This window comes from Hippoglossus hippoglossus, chromosome 22, assembly GCF_009819705.1.
Source record: "Hippoglossus hippoglossus isolate fHipHip1 chromosome 22, fHipHip1.pri, whole genome shotgun sequence".
Classification (NCBI taxonomy): domain Eukaryota; kingdom Metazoa; phylum Chordata; class Actinopteri; order Pleuronectiformes; family Pleuronectidae; genus Hippoglossus; species Hippoglossus hippoglossus.
Window position 1 is genome coordinate 16,680,706 of NC_047172.1, and position 17,028 is coordinate 16,697,733.

Sequence of the window (17,028 nt, forward strand, 5' to 3'; positions counted from 1 at the left end):
CATTTGTTTAATAGATGAAGCTGAGTAGAAAACTCCATGGGACTCGAATGATTTGAGTGTAAAGCACATGTGGCACAGGATCCTGGGGTTCGAGGGCAGGGCAGAGATCCAGGCTAATGTTACAAAGAAAATTAAACATGACAAGAAGCCACACAAAGGAATTATTCTCTCATTATTTAAACTGTTTAGACTAAGTGTGAAAAAAAAGGAGCAGTTGAAAGTGCAGTGGAAACTTGGACGGCCTGCAATGAACTTGAACTCTAACTCTGAGCTGATCAGAGGATTAACCAAACACTTGTTTCACTCGTCACGAGTTTCAGGGTGAACCAGAGGGATAGGACATTGAATACAATTGAATACAGCACTGATCCTGACCCTGAACGCAACTATTCCAACCTTTGAGCTTTTTGCCAAGAACACAGAAAAAAGTGTCCATCTTTGCCATGCATGTTGAGCTGGGGTCATGATTCACAAGGACCTTGGGCAAAGCCGAGTCAGTAGCACTAATGGAGGCGTGATTAACTACTGGTTGGTCCAATTCTGGGCATTTAGGTCCGCATGTGGAAAAAATTTCACTTTTCTGGTTTACACTGCTTAAAACCCTCAGCACGCACACACCGCCAGACCCTCGACTTCTATCAGCATCTGTCAATGAATCCAGAAAGCAGAGCAAAGTGGAGGTAAAATGATTCGAGAAGTACCTCCACATGAATGGAGAGAGACTTCAACAATGTTCCTTCTTGGAGTATAAGACAGAGAAAGCAGCTGCTGACAACACCAGGAGTCAGCATAAAGCTGATTGTCGAACTTGTCACAGTGACTGCTTTCTTTTAACACTACTACTGATGCTTTTCTTTGCACAGTTTATTCACGCAGAGCAGTGCTCCGACATTGAAAAGGCTTCAAGGCGTGCCAACACACAAACCCAGAGACACACACGTTTGCCTTCTGCTGTGAGCTGAACCGGAGTATTGTGAGGCTGTTTTTGGGAGAACAAGACAAGTCTTCCTTTTTGCTGCAAACCACTGACGCCCAAGTCTGAACTCTCCCTCCCTCTTCCCCTTCAGTCCTCTGTTCTAGTCAATAAGTTTCCTACAGACCATCTGCTCAGGGGCCAAGGGACCACTGGCACCCCATCGCTCCTCGACACACCCTATGACCTGGCATTCTTCTTAGGTTGCCCCTGGGTGACTCCCACGTAAGCTCCGTGTTTAGTCTGGCAATGGTTGCGCGTCTTGGGTCTGGAGCTCGGGATAACGGTGAGGAACAGGCCACACCTCGACATGGTATAAACACTGTAGGTAGGTGAAGCATTAAGGAAATAATCTTTTTCCTTCATGAGGACCATTGAGCATCTGTGGAACAGGAGCTACAGCCTCTTGCTCACAAAGGCAGAGGCAGGAGAACTCTGCTTGCAGTTCTGACCTTTGTGTCCTTGAATCTTAACTTGAGGAAGAAAGCTCAAAGTAATGACACAGCAGTGTGAGCCACACAGTGATTTCCCAAGAGAACCAAGGCACATGGTAACAGCATGATGCTGTTAGTGCAGTTTTTTTTTTTATCCACGCTACCATAAAACCTTTGAGATATAGAAATCTAGCCGGACCTTTTACTTTCCTGTCCAAAAAGAGAACATTCAGTCAGCAATAATTCTCAATATATAGTCTAACCAAATGGCATAATATTTAGTTGACACAAGATTCTGATAGAAGAAATTATAAATAAATAAAATGCAAATAAAAAATAAATTGGCCACAATAATCTCACATCAATATAAAGTACCAACGAGGTGCCATTATTTTTGAATTATAAGGCTGTGAACTAGAAATTATGAGGTCATTTGTTAATGTTAATACAATGGCGCTGCCTTCCTCCTGTCAAATCACACCCCATGGGACTTGTCTCTTATCACTTTCCTCTGGCGCCGTGACAACTGAGCTCTTAAAGGAGCAGCGTGCTCTTTTAAGCAACTTAAATTCAAACTTGTGAAAAACCACCAACAAGGTTAAACATAAGAGCAACAACAGGAAGTGAAGAAGAAGAGAGAACAATTATTGGAGGACATCCCCTGCTGAGTTTTTGTCCAGAAGAACCAGATTCAAAGAATCCAGCAGTGGTTCGGTTATGAGGAGGAACGTCCATGTATGAATCACTTGCTGAAAGCCCATATTACAGTGCGCTGGATTCAGCCAAAACCACCAAACATCCATCAAAGTGCTTGTTAAGTGTCTTTCAGGCTTTTTCATAATACATTTAAAAGCTGTGCGCCTGGCTCCTGACCAAAAATGACATGGCAGCCCTCTGAAAGATTTATACACGTATGCCATTCCAGAGCCATGCCAAGAAAATAAAATGTGCATTTAAAAAAAATTTGTACGATTGGTCCCGTAAGAGCAATCAACCAGAAACTTCAGCACAAGATACAAAATTTAGACAAGGTGGGTGAGCTCGTCATACTCAGTTACGCTCATGAGGGAATGTGAGTCAGAAATAATCCTGACAACCCTGAACCACAGAGTGAAAAAGACGATAAAAGCTGAGACTGTAAGAGGTCATTTAGTTCCATCTACAACATAAAAACTAAATAAAGCACAAACTGCTATCTGATGGACACAGGTGCAACAAATGCAAACACACAGTGTCACCCACACCTGTGCATCCCAACAATAGGAAACCCAACACAACCTCTTCACCCTGATCCACTCCTCTTGCAGTAAATAGGAGAAACAAAGGGAGAGAAGGATAAAACACAAAGCGCACAACATCCCTTACCTCTGTGGCCCCGGCTTTAATCTATCAGCTCTTTGAACAGCCTTGCAAAGGAGAAGTCTAGCTGGTGTTCTCAGATCTCAGAGTGGATTCTCCCTGTAAAGGCTTGATGAGTCTTAAAGCAGAGCACATGCTGCATCTGACTCACAACCCCAGACACACTGGATGACATGTGGAAACTCCCTCCAGGCTTTGCGGCAGCAGCAAGTCACAGTCCTCCTGGGGTAACCCTGGGTAACGGAGCACCAAGAGGCAACGCCAGCGAGCCGCGAGGAAAACCGAGAAGTTTTCAACAGAGGAGTTCTCTCAGAAAGAGAAGCAAGGATGTTTTATAGCGCTCATCCATTCAGTCTCCACTGCAAAAAGGGCTCCACTACTCTACTGTGTTGTTTTTCCTATATCCTGCCTTTCCGTTGGCTAGGAGGAGGATGCCGGCTTGTTGCAGCCAAGGCGGTTTTCCACAGCAGTTTGAAGCGATTGGGTAAGACAAGCTGGCTGCGCGCTGCCTGGGAGGCACCGGGGAGGGCGCAATGACTGGAGCTCTTGTCTGACCCTAAATACCACAATGACCCCAGGAGGAGGCCAGGGAGGCAATCGGCTACTGGGGAGACAGAGACTGTTTTTGTGTGTGTTTGTTATATGTGTGTATTAATGAGTGAGTGTGACTCAGGGAATAAGAAAAAAAAAGTCTTGTAAGTGAAGACAGAGGGCTGGTGTGAGAAAGAGCAGAGCGACAGAGGAAACTACACAGGAGGAAACGGGGTTGGCGACATGGTTGAGCTATGTGAAAGTTTCTAGGGGCCACAGAGGGCGAATTTGCATCTAACATTGAGGAGAAGTTAATCAAAACAAAAGGAAAATGCAATTAGAATTTCTGAACCGCACTCAAAGTGTTGGGACTAACTTATATCCCAGCGGAGACAACTAGAGACCGCCGTCACTCTAAAAACACACGCACGCCTCCATTTGTCTATGGTTCACATAGCTGTGGTCACACAGTCAAACTGGACCCATTCAGAAAGCCACACCAGAACGCAACACGGCAGCAGAGACGGACGCAGTGTGCCAGACAGACCCAAGAGCTGCTCCCACCTCGCCAGAGCAACCGAGTGAACATTATTGGTGTTCAGGGACACAGTGACTGGTACAAATGGAAAAACATGAGTGTGTAACTGGAATGCTCAATGGGGTTTCCTCCTTTAGAAATCCATATTGGTATGAAAAGCTATTCAAAGTCATGTCCATGCCACGCTGTACGAGCAGCTGTGGGATAGCCTTTCATCAGCCTTCTGCTTGACATAGAGACATCAGCTTCAGGACACAATGTCAGCAGCGTTCAACAGGGCTAAACAACATTGTTAACAACACAATGGACCTTGTAGCCCAGTCTGAGCTGCTCTCAAAGCCCTTTGTCCGGCTGGAGATGCAGGCAGCTAAAAGGCTGGTGGACAAACACGCTCAGTGGCTGAGAAAGAAAATAGGAAAAGCAAGTTGGACCACTGGGATGCATATTCATATAGAGCAGGTGGTGGGTGTAATTTCAACCAGCCAATGGTCTGACCTCTAATTAAGATCAATTAAGGCCCCAACAAGATCTCCTGAGCCAAAGTAAATCCCTTTATATCCAAAAAATCTGGACCTGTCTGGCATGCATCTCAGCGTAGATCCCATAAATGTCTTCAAATGCTGAACTAATGCCAGACCTGATAGTGGAAGGTAAATGTATTGCTCCACATCACGATAATGACCCATTCACAAAATACTAGAGCTCGGTTATTGGTTGGTCTATAATAGTCGGCTGATATGAGGCTTTCACTAACATATCAATATCTGCATATGTATATTTCTTTACTCAAGTTCTATATATTTGGTTGTATTTGTCTTTTATTTATAATTATTCAAAATAAAGTTTAACTTCTTAAGCCTAAAATAAATGTCTTTGTCATAGGTATTTGAAAAATATTTTTTTGGAATCATTCCAAATTTGATTTAATATATGTACATTTATTTACAGATATATCTGTATGGAAATTTGTACTTATTATCGCCATGAGCATCGGCCCCTCAAAATCTATATCAGTCGGGCTCTACAAAATACTTTGGTCATATTCTGCCTCTGTGGCCTTACTCGGGAACATTAAGTGCAGCACAAGAAATTCATGAAAAAGGTATGTCAGATAATCAGTATTATTACTCTGTGTGTGTGTGTGTGTGTTGACACAGGGTACAAAGAGTTTATCAGCACAGCTTTGCTTTGGGATAATGCTCTCAAACACCGGGGATTCCCACTGATGCTGATACTGAGCTCTAGATGACCCTTGAAAGACAAAAATCTGTTCCTCTAATTTGCCTCCACAATAACAAGTTAAACCAACATATGGACGACAGTAGACAGTGAAGGGAAGTCAGGTTAGGTGAGCCTCGGTGGTTGGAGCACTTATTTTGTCTTCCTGCACCATGCAACCTCTCACTTGTACTCATTTGACACAGTGGTTAGCTGCTTTAATCTTTTCAAACTACATGTGAAAATGTCACACTGCGCTCTGGGTTCTTTTCATGGCCAATTTAGTTTCCTGGACATTTTTAAATAAATCTGTTGACCAAAAGCAATTTTTGAAGCATGGGTTGCAGCCCTATTGTGCAGTTAACAATGCAATGACATGGACGGTTTAACTTAAAAGGATGAAATAATTAGACAGTGATTCTACATATATACAGCACATTGGCTCCAGCCTCTCAGATGAATGCATTCCAGTTGTGCTGAACTGATAGAGGAAGGTGCCATTACATTACGATCTTAATGTAAAGTACATAAACTATGTCACATTTAATCGCAGACAGGGTACTTGCAATCGCTGATGAAAATCTCTTTCTGGTCGAGTGATGCTCATGGGACCGGGGATGAGGGGAAAGAGAGTTGTGGGGAGAAGTCAGAGGGAGAAATATGAGTTTTCAGTCAGTGTGCTAATATTTCTTGTCTCCTTCCCTTAACAGTGCGATGGAGCCACTCTCGTGGCTGGAGGCCGTTTATGGTTGATGACATCGATTATGCTGCTCGCTGGGGAATGCGGTCTGCGGCAATTTGCAAACAAAACATCCATGGGAGGAAATAAATTGATCTTAATTGCTCATTGTGGTCGAGATTAGTCCCCTGCCTTATTATCTAGGGGTCTGGAAATACATCAGAAAAAAGGGTGTCAGAGGAATTCAGGGGTGTAGACTGATGGAATTTACTTAAGTTGGGATGCTCTAAGTCAGGGTGAAAGGTCAAGTCTTTTGTTTGGTCTCCAGCTTCGACCCCCAATCCCACCCCGCCTCTCTAACAACTCTAAAACTATTGTGGGGGAATCTGAACATATTATAAAACTGAACTTAAACTAGAATAGCACTCAGTGGACTGCTTACCTCACTCACTCGAAAGATGCCCTTTATCACAATGTTAGTGAAAAGAAATCCTGGACTAAAATGGGTTCTTCGCTTACCCATACTGCATTCTTCTACCAAGTTCGGTGGTAATTAGTCTTGCCATTATTTTTTACATTGAAATCCATTATTCCCTGACTTGGAAAATGTCTCAATGTTAATAAGAATAATTCATGGATCTGCTCCTTTATTCTGATCTGCACCAAAATTGAATTGATTCCTCCACTGGTCATGTCCCATCGAGTATGAATGGAAATCCATGGAGGTGTTTTTGTGTAATCTTGCTTACAAACAAACAGACTGGGGTGAAAACCTATAAAATGTCCTTGGCTGAGGTGAAGTAAAGAGTTCATTAATCTAAACAGAAAAAAATGTACTCTTACACCTGAACGGTAAAGGTTAAAAAACAAAAACTAATGGGGATGCAAACATTTTAAAAGTGTCTCTGATTTTCTGTGACATTTGAATCATTCCAAAGGTTATCCCTCCTACTATCTCACCTCTATCCCTCATCCCCCGCTTCATCCTCCTTCTGTCTCATACAGTGAAATCTCCATCTTCTGCCAGCCTCCCCTGCCGTCAGCTCAGTTCATTTTCTACAGATTTGGAGCTCCTGTCTGACAGGGCAGCCCACAACAGAGAGAGTCCAACACTGACTTTAAATTAACTGAGATGTGTCACAACGTGCAGACTCTAAACTAACAAAAAGAGCGGTGAAGTGTGCCTGTGTGTGTTGAGTATCAGTGTGTGTGTGTGTGTGTGTGTGAGGACAACGCCTGAGGGTTTGCTCTCTGCTGGCAGTAGCAGTGAATGTGGTGTAAACAGTCATCTGAGGGTTTGTTTAAAGGAGACAATGACTCAGAACATCCTCAAGGGGGTGCCGGCATCCATCTGCTGCCTCCTTGTGTTTATGCACTGTAACATGTGTGTATTTTGAGTGGCAGAGGGAGGGACAGGTTAGCAGCGTTCAGAGAAAAAGATGGAAAGTGTGTGAGCTGGAGCAAACAGCTAGAAGACTGCAGGTGCAAGTTAGCTTCTCTGCTAATTAAGCAGTTTAATGGGCATAGGAAGGTCAATTTCAGGGTTAAATCTGAGAGGTGAAGACGCACACACACGCACACAGTCAGCATGTAGTTGAACTTGTTCCAGAGCTGCAGTATCACAGTAGAGCTGCTTTCAGACATGCACTGAATTCCGAATATTCTCCAGAAATTCTCCGGAGGGGCGTTATTACAGAACGCAAATGTCCGAGTCAGTTGCTCCGAAACATTCCTTTCAGACCCCCCTGGTAAAAACTCACAGCAACGGACGCAATACCGAAGAAAAAGCAAAATAAAACAAACATCTCAGGATGAAACACATAGAAGAAGACGTCAACTTGAAAAGGCAAAGAGCTTCGAGAGCTTCGAGAGGTTTTGACAGTAAGGGCCGGTTCTTGTGTCGGTGTACTGTAGATCATGTCAATTTACACAGTGAAAACTATACATTTCCTTCTGCCTCCTTCATGCTCGGCACCACCCATCACCTGAATGCACCGGGGATTTTCCTGTTCTTGTGAACGACTCAGACAATCTCCTGCTGCATTCTTCACATGTTCTTCTTCACAAGGCCAACTCCAGAAAAGTCTGGACTCAGCTGACTGGACAGTACATGTCTGAAAACAGCTTCTCAAACTGACTGATATTCCTATAATTTGGCTGTATTGACTTTACAGTGTAATCTACGTGCTCTTTGGCTCACCCCAGCCTTTTTGATTGGTCAGCTTCACTCTAGTATGACATAGAGTTAAAGCACACAGTGTTAAAGCAAATTAAAGTGAGCTTTAAGCGTCCCTATCTTTAAGGTGCACAGTTATAGGGAAAGTACCCGGAAGCGAAGGTAAAAGTAATAGAAGGAGTGATTGGCCGTGCATACGAAACACGTGAGAACGAGATTCTTAAAAAGCCAAGTGGTCAGATAAGAGACCCGGAGGCTGCAGGAAAAACAATCTCACACCCAGCCGTGGCCAGGAAGACGGGGCCAAGCACGGCGACGGCTTCCTTGTACAAAGGGGAAGGACAGATACCTAATTATCTCTCTGCCGATAAGAGATAGAGAAAGAAAAGTGCCTTTGAGGTGGAGAGAAGGTAAACATTCGTTGTTAACCTTCAGTAAGGTCAGTTTAAATTCCGGGCGTCATCAGTGCAAGGTTTGCAGTTGCTTTGCATATCTTGCACATGTGAGCGAGAACGCCTGTATAACACAGCTGCTTTAAACTCATTTGCAAACTGTATTATCTCCACTGGAATTGGCTGTGGCTGTCATTTGTGTGCCGCGGGATAATCTGTCACACGCTGCGTGGCGCGAGCTCGAGTGATTAATACAATCACCCAGCGACTCCCTCGCTAATTACCATAGCAATAGCCACTGTAGTGGTACTGCAGCAGCCGCGAGAGAGACACACTCTGGGCTCCCTGAGGTGATCCATCAGAGATCATTGACAACTGCAGTACAATACCTGTCATAGCAAGCCAGCTGCTAGAGGTCACACACAGAATCACCAGAGGTTTCAGGAGGAAACAATGAGTTACTGGGGATTTGGGAGCAGGTAGATGAGTCGAGCGCCTGTACAGTAATCAAAGTCGCACACACATTGGAAGTGACACACACACACACGCGCAGCATCAATCACTGGACTCAACGGGAAACAAAAATCTATCGAGGGAGCGGAAATCGATTCATCTGCGATTTGAAAAGGACCGATTGAATCTCTCAAAGTGCTCCAGTCGTGATCAAGCATATAAAGTCTGCGCCTTCTGATTTAAAATGACATACGGCTGGTGAGTACAGCTTTATCTGGGTAGCGGGGCCAACATGCAAGTTTGGCTTCTTCCCAGACACACACACACACACACACCTGCTCAGCTGGCACACACTGCTGCAGCGGAGGGCCAAACCATCTGCATCCAGATGCTCGCTGGGTTTGTATGCGAGTGTATGAGTGTGTGGCTCTTACTCACATCCATCACTGCCACAGACGTGCAGTAATCCCTCCCTGCATTCTTGAGGAGCTCTGACGCCAGGGAGGGAGTTTGCCCTTGTGCCCCCAGAGCAAACTTTTTTCCCTCTGCCTAGACTAAAACTTCATTCAGAAATCTGTGTGTGTGAGCTCATGGATCACTAACATAGGGAAGCCCGAGGACAGGTTGCCCCTAATGGATATGGTAATTCAAACGTTATCTCCCTGTGCCAATTTAGAGCATATGTTCATGGTAAACCAGCACTCCAACTGGCAGAGTCCGTCCTTTTATGGCCCATTAAGGGCCCAAGTTAAGATCGTAGTCAGGCCAAACAGAACATGAATCACTCAGCTCGTTCTGATCAAATTCATTAGCATTTTTCTCTTGACCATGCTGTCAGAACGTCAGACTGATAACACCAGTGACCTGGAAAACAAAACCAATAAAAATGATAAGTCGGCAGGAAATACAAAATGATGTATCGACTGGGTCGCGGTTATTGTTGGTGCTCGGCTCAGCACTTTCGCCAACACTTATCCATCACACTCATGTCAATTAATGCTGTAAACTGACAGGCCAAAGCCAAGATGATGCTTTACGTCTATTATTAGGGGTGGTTAAGCTAGTCTGGGCCTGCCTGGTTGGCCTGCTCATCATGATCAAAGTTAAGATATATAACAAAGGAGCTGATGTTTAGCTCGCCATTAGAGGCCATTACCTGAGGCAATTACTGTTCGCATTAAAGCCTGTCTTTTCACATTAGCAGGACTGACAGATTGCTTTTGTTAAGTGCTCTGGACTGACGTTACCTGGTGAGAGCCAACCTGATCCGTTTTATTCTTCCTCGCTTCCAAACCGCTGACATTTAAAGAAATGCCTGAAACAAGTGAAAAAGAACTAACAAACAAGCAGAATAATTCTCCTCTCTGCCAAAGAGGAGGATTAACTTTTTTTAAAGCTAATTTCTTGTTTTGCTTATTAGGGCTGACTGATTTTTTTTTTCAGCTGTGAGCTTGGCTCACATCATAAATGCAACAGATGACATATGTTTCTGTTCAAAATTTAATTGGATATGATGATTCACCATTGAAGATTTAGTATTCTCGTCACGCTGCTGAGCCTCTGTTCGACGAGCATGCATCGTCGTGTCTAGCTCGGCTGAGTGGTGCCGGCCAGCCGGCTATAGATTGTGCGATAAAGCGGTGGAGATGTCAGTATCAGGTTGTGGACCTACATCAGAGGTCTGTAAACACAGGATGACAGCTAAATGAACCATCCATCAGGTGAAATCAGCCCTGTTTAGATACGTCTTGCTGATATGGGGTCTAAACTAATACATGTTTATGCACATATAGTTTATAGATGTCCTGAAACACTCCTGTAGCCTGTAATAAGGACGTATCCTCACTTTAGTAAACACAAATCTGCCTTAACTTAACCGTAACCATCTTCTAAAGTTTCTTACGGCCACTGTCTCTCTGCAGATGAGCAAAATACAACCAACAATCTCTGCTGAGCTGGCCGTTGATCAAAGGTGGGTACATTTCCAAAGCATTAAACGGGTTATGAAATAAAACAAGCTTAGTGCAATCTCACATTTACAGGAAAGCAGAAACAATATTGCTCCTCTTATCATTAACCAAATATTGTGTTCTTATTGCAGCTTCAGGCCCAGCTGGTTATGATATAACAGTATCTGTGACCATGTACTGTCCACAGCACAGGAGGGAAATCTGAGCTGGACTAGTGTCTGCACTGCATCCCGAAAGCACTGCTGATGGGTGAGGCAGCTGGTGAGGAGCCAGGAAAACACACAAACACACACACTCTGCATTGACTTTCCTTCATTGCAGATAGTCTGACCAAAACCTTATCCCTAACATTAACCATGACCAATAATGCCTAACCTTAACCTAACCACAATTAACATTAAACTCCGAATCTTAAACAGGACCTCAGGAATTATGTTTTGCCTCATTAGGCCTGGGCTTTTTCCCCATGAGGTCTACTGGTCCTGACAAGATCAGTGTTTAAGCTGGAAAAGGCCCTAAAGAGGTAGCAAAAACCATCACACACACACCATCACACACACACAGAAAATGTAGTCATCACCACAGCCACCACTTTTTGTGCCTGGGGTTACTCTGCTCATGCGGAAGGCTCCATCTATCTGCAAACATATGGGGAAGCCATTATATGTAAATACAAGAGCATCACACAGACAAAAGAATAATGCACTGTCCAAACCACTTTTGTATTTGTGTTGATACAAGCGTCATTTGATTAGTGTTAATCCTCTTTATGCACCAGACCACAGATTTGGAAGAGTCTTTGCTGTCGTCATTCTGTTACAATAGCCAAGAAACAGCCACACCTGGCAGAATAAAAAAAGCACATGACCGATCTGTGGTGAGAAGTGACGTTTTTTTTTTTTTTTTAGAGGAATAAGGACACACACAGGCTCTTATTGCAGAAGGGAGCTCAATACTCACAAACAGGTTTAACACCTGCAGTGATTGAGTATGGTCACAGAATGTCTACTTGTCTCTTTTCCGGCAGATGCTTAGTCAGTGCAAAACACATGACCTAGTTTCTGTCCAAAAACTGTGTCATAGGTTTAAATGCAATTCACTGCTTCATGTATAAATTGTTGTTTGAAAGCTGTTTGAAAAATATTTGCTTGGCGAAACGTGTGAGAGTGTGTGTTTAAGTGTTTACGTTTGAGAATTGTACACGTCATTTAGAGTAGGAACATATTTTGACTCCTCACACCGTGGCATATATTGTACGAGGCTCACGATAAAGTGGCGAGAATTGATTTCATCGTTGAATTATCACAAGAAATTAGCTGGGAGCCGTTATCGACCTATAATCTACCACAGGTGCTCGACAATGCACCCGAGCGGCTTTGTGCTTTAACTGGGAATGTTAAATAAACCCAACGACAAAGACTGACCTGTGCGAGGGATGAGGGAAATACCTAAACCAGTTTCTCGAGTCACGCGAACTCAGAGGCACGTGAGCTAAAAATCGACTGCAGCGGAGACAAATCCTTGCAAAACAAACTCCTTTGTCCTGCTCTGCAAAAGCCTTTTCATGAAGTGTGGGCACCCAGTGGCACCTCTCCTAAACACATGGCAAGGCTCGGCTAAGCGCTAGCAGCTGTGCCACATGTGCACCACTTTTACCGACATGATTAAATTAAGACCCCTGCCAAGCTCATCATTATGCAATCCATATAGGGGAGGCGGAAGAATGTCGATGAGGAGTCATTATGGTTTCGTCATGCACAAGGAAACAAGCCCTTTTTCCATTTACAGTTGCAGACTGTAAATCTACAAAGTATTCCATCATACAGGGTTTCTATTGTGACTCGGTCTCTGATAGGCCAGTCCTTAATTTTTATCTTGCAAAATGAATTCCTCAACCAATTGAATTACTGCTCTCGGGCAGATGTGACAACCTGGTGATGTCCCATAGGACGGGCTGGAGGAATCGACGGGCAGATGCTCCGACCGGCAGAGGTCACGAAGGGTCAAGCTGTTCCATTATGAGAGGACAAGGGTGGTATTTATTCACAGCCTTCTCCTTCTAAGTAGGGGAGGGCCCATAGGGAATGGAGATGGATACTTAACCCTAGAGGCAAACTGCTCTGTACAATTCATCCACTGTTTCTCTCATTGCTGGTAGAGATACAGCTAGTGGTCCACCCACTCAAAACCCAGATATTCACAGATTATGTGACTCCTGAATGATCAAGAGAAAGCGCTGCCACCCAGGCTGGATGGTAACTGAAAAGAATAATACCCGCTGCCAAGACTCATGCACTGTAACCCACTTTAAACAGCAATAATGACCACAGAGGCATATCGTGGTTTAAACAATCTAACCTGATCCGACTTGTCTGCAGCATCTGTGAGACTGTTTTGTCTCAGATCACATCAAAGTGGCTCAAACTTTCCTCTGAAAACACCACATAGAAGATGATTGCAAGGTTTTTCAACAGTTTTCACGCTATGCATGGATGTGTCTTGGCCTTGGTCTCCTGTGGCTAGCCAGAGTGTATTACATGGCTTGCCAAAAAAGGCCCAGGCATTAAACGTGACGATATGGATGCTGGTAAAAGATTGGAAAAAATGACTGCAGTCCTCTAGCTTGTTAAAATACTTGTTGGCTTAGAAAAAAAAAAAAACGCCTGCGGCACTGTATGATAGCATGATTAGTAAAAGCAGCAGGCATGTCTACGACGCACACACACCCACACACACACTGTATCATCATTTAAGAAATATGGTCCAATTAAAAATTGGTTAAAAAAGCCAAAGAAAAACAAGTTTGAGTTGTGTTGATTTCTATCTGTTAATCCAAAAATCTCAGCACATACAGGACCCATGATTCACAGAGGCAAAGGAAAGAGTGAACTGATACATGAGACTAATAATACAGCATGACTCTGTAAGTGCAGCTCCCCAGCTCCTTGAACTGCAACAATCATCTCAACTGTCAGGAAACACCAGTTCCTGGCGTTTCTGAACATTGTTATTATTATGTATGGCGGTACGAACCAACGCTCTGTATGTCGTTATTAGCATTAGAAAGAAAGTCAACCGCAAGTTTCCAGTGAGGCCGATTTCTCCACGCGAGCAGACCACAGGGCATGTCGATGGAGACGAAACCGCTCGCTCGCAAGCACACAAAATTACTACTGAGGAGCAGGACGAGAGCCTAAAGAGACATGGATGGTTTTTTTAAATAGCTTCAAGAAAGTAGGCCGGGTTATTAAAGTCATTCTTTTACAGTCGGAGTCTGTGCCAGGCAGAAGCAGACATGTGGACTGAGAAAATTGGCAATCACTGGTGAAAAGTGTCATGGTGGATCCAAGCCTGAGTGCAGACACCTGAGGCAGGAAAAGTGAAATTAATCTTTCTAGTAGCACTTTGTATTGATGGAGAATATGGAATCCAGTAACACACACACACACACACACAGTGAAGACTATCCAATCCATGTCAGTGGGTTGAGTGACACAACATCCACCACCTATTAGTCACCAGTCAGGACATGCTCCTCAGATCACTAATCTCATAAAACTGTGAATAAAGGATTTCACCCTTCAAAAGGGTAAATGATTTATAATGAATGACTTCAGCGCTGTACACCAGATTGTGTCACATGCAGGGTGAATATCAATGAGTATTTTAAAGGGTGGTTGCTGTAGATATAGAAGGGGGAAAAATGAAGCATCAGTGAAAGAGGCATTTTTTTCTCCGTTGATAAGCTGGCAAAAGGATTCCTGCCATGAAAGCAGATGAGCTACAGGTCAAATCTTCCACAGTGTGAAATGCCAAAAGGCTGCTCACACACAGCTGCTCCATCAGCGCGGATGGCGAAAGGCTATGAGGTAGTTATGTCGTGAGACACGTCACCCTCAGCTAGAAAGAATGCAACCAGAAGAACTGCTATACAACACGTGCATCACAGTGGCCCCCGCACGCCTCAGCAGTGATTTTTTTGTAATATACACGCACACAGAAGATGCACATTGTGAGTTGTGAGTCAGTCGTTTCCATTTGACCACACAGAGAGACAGTCCAAACTGTACACGACTTGCTCTCACAACCACATCCAGAGAGATCCATCTGGAAAACGCAGTTGAGTAAGTCAAACCAGGGAGGTTTGTGGGGTCGAGTGAGACGACCCATACTGGCTACTGTGCCTACCATGTCATACAGTCTCAAGAAGACTAGAAGACAAAATATAGTATGGGCTTGACCTTGTGTTGTGATTTGGTACAATTCAAATAAAACAGAACTGAAATGAATAGGAAGAGGTTGGATCACTGTGCAGCAAAGCTCATGAAGCCTATGTATTTTGATACTGTTCCACTTTTTGTGCCAAAAAAACTTATTGTTATCGTAATATGGATCTTTGTAATAGAATAGTTCAAAAGTTTGGGAAGTGCAGTTTTTGCTTTTGATCCAATAGTAAGATGAGAAGCGTGATATGACGTATGTTTGGTTACATATGAAGCTGGAGTCAGGAGATTGTTAGCTTAGCTTAGCATTAACAAATCAAACCATTCCTTCAAACCTATGTTGTGTTGCTCTTCCCTCTGTGTCTGAGGAGCTTTCTTGGATTGGAGGTTTAGTGCTTGGACAGAGGAACCAGGACCAGGGGCCTCATTTATAAAAAAAAGCACGTAGGATTTATACTGAAATAAATCAAACTCCATCTGCATACGTGGATCTACCTCATATTTCGCCCTTTCTGACAGCGACATTGAGGTGTTTGTTCCTGAGGTGGAGGTAAACAGCAACCGATTGTTTGGTGGCCACAGCCGTGATTAAATAAGAGAAAATGCACTAAGTGGTAGAGTGCTGCTGCTGCTGTTAATGCAGTGAGTGAGAGTGACTACGACAGAGGGGACAGTGTCTGAAATAAAAAAGTGGTCAGATTTAAAGGTGGAGGCAAAAAATGATTGTTGTTTCGTCAATACTGCAGGAATGATTAAATTTAGAGACAGCTGTGATTTTCCCAACCTATAAAATTAAACCAAATCATTTTATTCCCAAAAGGGGCTTTAATTAGTGAGGTAAAAATTATACAGTGCGTATCAGTGGGATCCTAACCTCCACTCTGGGACATCATTAGGAAATGGAGGTTTAAAGATGAACACAGTTTATTTATTTTTTGTAAAATAAATCTATGCACCTGACAGCAAAGATATGTTCTCTGCAGCGATTTAACACACGCATGAAAACTACAGTCGTACTTGGTGATACAGGCGCAGTGTTATAGAAGAGATTATTAAAAACTATTAATAACTATTATGTAACTTTTTTGCTATTTTACCCAAATTTTGTTTCATGTGTCTTTTACAATTGAACAGTTATGTCGCACAAGTACAAATAACGCTGTTGGTTTCAATGATGAAGTGGATCTATAATCTGGTTTAAGATCATGTCTGCATCACCACTATCCCGTCTCCAAAATGTTTGTACGCATGGGTCAGAGTTTGCGTATAAGTGCACACATTCTCCTGTCAATTTAGTTTTTATAGATCCCAACGTTTGCGTGAGAAGTGGTGTACACACAAAATGGGGTCTGAAAGATGTGTACGCAAAGGTTATAAATTAGGCCCCAGATCAGTGGTAGTCTCTAAACCTAAGCGGGTCACTTTCTTGGCTCCAGCACCTTTAATAACATTAGGATTGAGCTGCAGACAATTTGCGAGTCAGCCTCTCCAATGACCGTTGAATGTCAAATACCATTAATAGCCTCTGATATAGCCTCTGTATGTACACACAGCAAACACATGCCTGCTGTTTTAACTGCAGCCTGGTGATCAGCAGCCGTAAGGTTCAGAGATTCAGTCTCGTTTCATAGAGATTTAATAATCCTCTGACACGGCTTGGAACCTGTGTCGGCTAGACTGCTTAAACTTTAAAAAACGTGGCATTTATGAGAGCCTGGTGACATCTGCCATGACACCGTTTGGGGAGAATGCTGCATTAATATTGCAGGACTTGCTCAGGTTGCAACAAGCTGAACACCAACCTGCACTCTGCGTAATCTGCTTGACTTGGCATTGACCCATGGAGAAACCAGCTCCCAGTAACACTGACTTCTTGACTTTGTATAATACAGTACTCTCGTGTGCTGATGGTGAGCTTTTTCGATCACAGTGATTCAGTTTGAAAAACGTGCCAGAACCTGGACGCAATCTTGTGCTACATGACTGAACCTGGAGGTACACAAGTTGGGAAGATTTCTCTTTTCTTTTTGTACCTGCTTCCATCAAACTGTGAAAACCACACCTGCTGTGGACTGTGCAGCC

The 17,028-nt window shown here is 43.5% G+C and overlaps 1 protein-coding gene across 5 annotated transcripts in view; it reads right to left on the minus strand.

Moving 5' to 3' along the window:
• Window positions 1-17,028, minus strand: part of tiam2a (TIAM Rac1 associated GEF 2a) — a 98,167-nt gene that overhangs the window by 53,871 nt on the left and 27,268 nt on the right. Inside the window, exon 1 of one of the 5 annotated variants that reach the window (XM_034575916.1) lies at window positions 2,773-3,065. The exons of the other annotated variants lie outside the window; for them this stretch is intronic. The gene's annotated coding sequence lies outside the window, so the exon portion shown is untranslated. Of the gene's footprint in view, window positions 1-2,772; window positions 3,066-17,028 lie in introns of those variants that run through there. 5 annotated transcript variants of the gene reach the window in all.